Genomic DNA, 6,175 nt, shown 5'->3' on the forward strand with positions numbered 1-6,175 from the left:
GCGGGGCGAGGCGGGGCGGGGCGGGGCGAGGCGGGGCGGGGCGGGGCGAGGCGAGGCGGGGCGGGGCGAGGCGAGGCGGGGCGGGGCGAGGCGGGGCGAGGCGAGGCGAGGCGGGGCGGGGCGAGGCGAGGCGGGGGGGGGCGAGGCGGGGCGAGGCGAGGCGGGGAAGGGCGGGCGAGGAGGGGCAGGGCGGGCGAGGCGGGGCAGGGCGAGCGAGTCGGGGCAGGGCGAACGAGGCGGGGCAGGGCAGGGCGAACGAGGCGGGGCAGGGCGAACGAGGCGGGGCAGGGCGAACGAGGAGGGGAAGGGCGAGCGAGGCGGGGAAGGGCGAGCGAGGCGGGGCAGGGCGAACGAGGAGGGGCAGGGCGAACGAGGAGGGGCAGGGCGAACGAGGAGGGGCAGGGCGAACGAGGAGGGGCAGGGCGAACGAGGAGGGGCAGGGCGAACGAGGCGGGGCAGGGCGAGCGAGGCGGAGCAGGGCGAGCCAGGCGAGGGAGGCGGGGCAGGGCGAGGCAGGGCAGGGCAGGGCGAGCGGTGCAGGGCAAGCGAGGCGGGGCAGGGCGAGCGGGGCAGGGCGCGCGGGGCGGGGCAGGGCGCCCGGGGCGGGGAAGGGCGAGCGGGGCGGGGCAGGGCGAGCGGGGCAGGGCGAACGAGGCGGGGCAAGGCGAACGAGGCGGGGCAGGGCGAACGAGACGGAGCAGGGCGAGCGAGGCGGAGCAAGGCGAACGAGGAGGGGCAGGGCGAACGAGGCGGGGCAGGGCGAGCGAGGCGGAGCAGGGCGAGCCAGGCGAGGGAGGCGGGGCAGGGCGAGGCAGGGCAGGGCAGGGCGAGCGGTGCAGGGCAAGCGAGGCGGGGCAGGGCGAGCGGGGCAGGGCGAGCGGGGCGGGGCAGGGCGCCCGGGGCGGGGAAGGGCGAGCGGGGCGGGGCAGGGCGAGCGGGGCAGGGCGAACGAGGCGGGGCAAGGCGAACGAGGCGGGGCAGGGCGAACGAGACGGAGCAGGGCGAACGAGGCGGAGCAAGGTGTCCAAGGCAGAGCAAGGTGAGAGAGGCGGAGCAAGGTGAGAGAGGCGGAGCAAGGTGAGAGAGGCGGAGCAAGGTGAGAGAGGCGGAGCAAGGTGAGCGAGGCAGAGCAAGGTGTCATCTTTAGTGGGAAGCCTGTGTTTTCTGCTCTGAAGAAATATTTACATACAACAGGACTTTATCGACTATTGAACATTGATTGAGCACCGATTAATAGAGCATCTCGTAATCATATTTTATTGGCAAACACATTCCATCAGACTCATCACACTTTATGATGCCAAATGAAACCAATCATTTCATATGCAGTAACAATACTTGGACACAATTTGTTATTATGGATACAGAATTATATTACATACGAGCAAATGCAATCCGTTGCTTCGTTTACGGGAAAATTGAGGGGGGGGGGGAGAGAAAGGCGGGAGGGAGATCGAGGGAGGGATGTGACGTCCTGGCAGATGTGACGTCCAATTTAACATCCATCAGAAGGACGGTACACACATTGATGAATCACCCTGCCGGTGAAACACCGGGATGACAGCTTATAGCTTGGTCGGGATTTGAACCCGACAGATCTTCGGGATTTGTCCCGAAGAGAGACAACTCAGAGCGAGCATGCATGCCTCTCGGCTATCCTGCTGTGATGTGGCGATTCATTGCTTTGTAACCGAGAACATTTTTACTCATTGTAATCATCTAATTGATTTTGCCTTCCTCACTCCAGAGATGTCCCCAAAGAAAACCGAGCCATGGTATTGCCTTGGAAGCTTGTCGAGATCAAAGCTTGAAGAGTGCTCCAAGCAAACACTCCATCAAAACGGATGAAGAAACTTTTTATAACGAAACGTTTAATTTTTTTTTTCGCATCTATCAACGTCGAAGTGACAGGTCGTATAATGAAAGAAGATATCAGAAAAAGTAGAAACATCGAAATAAAAATGCACATTTTCAGCAAGCGATCACCGCCCGAAAGATCACACGACAATGCAGGGCCAAACGCAGGCGAGCAGGTCCTACACTTTGCTCAAATCTATTTATATATTCAGAGACGATGTGAATACTTTTGCCGTGTATGGCCATGTCATGGAAATGAACAACCAAAGAGCTTAAGCACTTAAGAAAGCACTCGAACAAAACAATTGATAAGGAACAGCTGGCTTGGCAAGCGATTGCCGATCGGTCATGTAAACACCATGCACCTGGAGATGCCCAGAATATGAAGCAATATCTGAATTGGTCAAATTAATACACTTATTTGCAGTCGGAACTACTGCTGAAGTCAATGAAGAAGTTAAAATTTTATAATTCATCTCAGACTAAGAGATTCTAGAGGTTATGGCATGTGCGGAAATTAATAAAGACGCGAATGCTGGTGACTCCTGGCGTTTATAAGCATTGCAAAGTAACCAGTGATATGGAGGTATGATGAACAGGGTTCAGATGATACGAATGAAGAAAGTGGGGGGGGGGACTTTATCTTTGAGAAACCATTGTGGCCTGTTCCAAATCAAGGCATTGTTATGCAGGCCAAAAAAAAAATGGTGAATTAAGACCCCAGCGAGAAACAGCGAGAGGACCAAGGATGAGCCTTGATAAAGGATTTAATTAAATAAGGGCATTAATTATCTTCAAAAGGGGTGTTTTAATTAGCCCACACATCTAATTTTCATTCATACACTTGTTTGAAGTCCCCCACGAACGCATGCAAAGTTTCAGGCTGCTGAGTTTCATGCATTTGGAGTTTTGGAGGAGACACACTGACTGACTGACACATTGACACTTCTTGTAAACAAGCAAATACAACCTGTCGCTTCGCTGACAGGGATATTAAGGGTGGGGAGCAGAAAGATGAGGGAGGGGAGCAAGAGAGGGGAAAGAGAGGAGGAAGGGAGAGAAGATGGGGAGAAGGGGAGAGGAGGGAGCGAGGTAGGGAGTACTCGAAGGGGTGGGGAGAGCGAGGAGGGGTGGAGGGGCGGGTGAGGAGAGGGACACCTTACCAAACATTGCTTTACACTGTGGGAGTGAGTGTTGAGAGAAAAGGAGAGAGAAGGAGATATATATATATATATATATATATATATATATATATATATATATATATATATATATATATATATATATATATATATATATATATATATATATATATATATATATATATATACAGTGGGGAGAACAAGTATTTGATACACTGCCGATTTTGCAGGTTTTCCCACTTAAAAAGCACGTAGAGGTCTGTAATTTTTATCGTAGGTACACTTCAACTGTGAAAGACGGAATCGAAAACAAAAATCCTGAAAATCACATTGTATGATTTTTAAATAATTAATTTGCATTTTATTGCATGAAATAAGTATTTGTAACATCAGAAAAACAGAACTTAATATTTGGTACAGAAACCTTTGTTTGCAATTACAGAGATCAAACGTTTCCTGTAGTTCTTAATCAGGTTTGCACAGACTGCAGCAGAGATTTTGGCCCACTCCTCCATACAGATCTTCTCCATATCCTTCAGGTTTCGGGGCTGTCGCTAGGCAACACAGACTTTCAGCTCCCTCCAAAGATTTTCAATTGGGTTCAGGTCTGGAGACTGGCTAGGCCACTCCAGGACCTTGAGATGCTTCTTACGGAGCCACTCCTTAGTTGCCCTGGCTGTGTGTTTCGGGTCGTTGTCATGGTGGAAGACCCAGCCACGCCCCATCTTCAATGCTCTTGTTGAGCAAAGGAGGTTGTTGGTCAAGATCTTGCGATACATGGCCCCATCCATCCTCCCCTCAATACGGTGCAGTCGTCCTGTCCCCTTTGCAGAAAAGCATCCCCAAAGAATGATGTTTCCACCTCCATGCTTCATGGTTGGGATGGTGTTCTTGGGGTTGTACTCATCCTTCTTCTTCCTCCAAACACGGCGAGTGGAGTTTAAACCAAAAAGCTCTATTTTGGTCTCATCAGACCACATGACCTTCTCGCATTCCTCCTCTGGATCATCCAGATGGTCATTGGCAAACTTCAGACAGGCTGGACATGCGCTGGCTTGAGCAGAGGGACCTTGCGTGTGCTGCAGGATTTTAATGCATGCCGGCGTAGTGTGTTACTTATGGTTTTCTTTGATACTGTGGTCCCAGCTCTCTTCAGGTCATTGACCAGGTCCTGCCGTGTCGTTCTGGGCTGATCCCTCACCTTTCTCATGATCAATGAGGCTCCACGAGGTGAGATCTTGCATGGAGCCCCAGACTGAGGGAGATTGACTGTTATCTTGAACTTCTTCCATTTTCTAATAATTGCGCCAACAGTTGTTGCCTTCTCACGAAGCTGCTTGCCTATTGTCCTGTAGCCCATCCCAGCCTTGTGCAAGTCTACAATTTTGTCCCTGATGTCCTTAGACAGCTCTCTGGTCTTGCCCATTGTAGAGAGGTTGGAGTCTGATTGATTGAGTGTGGACAGCTGTCTTTTATGCAGATAACGAGTTCAAACAGGTGCAGTTAATACAGGTAATGAGTGGAGAATGGGAGGGCTTCTTTAAGACAAAACTAACAGGTCTGTGAGAGCCGGAATTCTTACTGGGTGGTAGGTGATCAAATACTTATTTCATGCAATAAAATGCAAATTAATTATTTAAAAATCATACAATGTGATTCTCAGGATTTTTGTTTTAGATTCCGTCTTTCACAGTTGAAGTGTACCTATGATAAAATTACAAACCTCTAAGTGCTTTGTAAGTGGGAAAACCTGCAAAATCGGCAGTGTATCAAATACTTGTTCTCATATATATATATATATATATATATATATATATATATATATATATATATATATATATATATATATATATATATATATGGGGTTAAGAAAGAGAGTGACATGACATGGCCAAAAGTATGTGGACACCTGCTCGTCTGACATCTAATTCCAAAATAATGGGCATTAATATAGAGTTGGTCTCTCCTTTGCTGCGAGAACAGCCTCCACTCTTCTGGGAAGGCTTTCCATGAGATGTTGGAACATAGCGGCAGGGATTTGCTTCCATTCAGTCACAAGAGCATTCCTGAGGTTGGGCACTGATGTTAGGTGATGAGGTCTGGCTCGCAGTCAGTGTTCCAATTCATCCCAAAGGTGTCTGATGGGGTTGAGGTCAGGTCTCTGTGCAGGCAAGTTCTTCCACACCAATCTCGACAAACCATTGCTGTCTAGACCTTGCTTTGTACACGGGTGCATTGTCGTGCTGAGAAAGGAAAGGGACCTCATGTGCTGAGACCTTCCCCAAACTGATGCCACAAAGTTGGAAGCACAGAATTGTCTAGAATGTCATTGTGTGCTGTTGCATTAAGGTTTCCCTTCACTGGAACTAAAGGGCCGAGCTCAAACCATAAAAAACAGCCCCAGACCATTATTCCTCCTCGACCAAACTTTTCAGTTGGCACTATGCATTCGGGCAGGTAGCGTTCTCCTGGCACCCGCCAAGCCCAGATTCGTCCGTCAGACTGCCAGATGGTGAAGCGTGATTCATCACTCCAGAGAACGTGTTTCCACTGCTCCAGAGTCCAATGGCGGTGAGATTTACACCACTCCAGCCGACACTTGGCATTGCGTATGGTGATCTTCAGCTTGTGTGCGGCAGCTCGGCCATGGAAACCTATTTCATGAAGCTCTCGACAAACAGTGCTTTTGCTGATGTTGCTTCCAGAGTCTGTTTGAAACTCGGTAATGAGTGTTGCAACTGATGGACGATTTTTCCACGCTATGGGCTTCAGCACTTGGCGGTCCAATTCTGGGAGCTTGTGTGACCTACCACTTCGCGGTTGAGCTGTTGTTACTCCTACACGTTTCCACTTCACAATAACAGCATTTATAGTTGACTGGGGCAGCTCGAGCAGGGCAGAAATTTGACAAACTGACTTGTTGGAAAGGTGGCATCCGATGATGGTGCCACATTTAAAGTCGCTGAGCTCTTCAGTATGGCCCATTATACTACCAATGTTTGTGTATGGAGATTCCATGGCTGTGTGCTTCATTTTATACACCTGTCAGCAATGGGTGTGCCTGAAATAACCAAATCCACTAATTCGAAGGGGTGCCTGCATACTTTTGGCCACGTAGTGTATGTTACGCTAAATGACCAAAACAAAAACAAAAAAACACACATTTCAGTACCCAG

Source organism: Eptatretus burgeri, chromosome 8 (genome assembly GCF_056783735.1).
Source record: "Eptatretus burgeri isolate ZD-2024b chromosome 8, Ebu_testis_v1, whole genome shotgun sequence".
NCBI classification, from domain to species: Eukaryota; Metazoa; Chordata; class Myxini; order Myxiniformes; family Myxinidae; genus Eptatretus; species Eptatretus burgeri.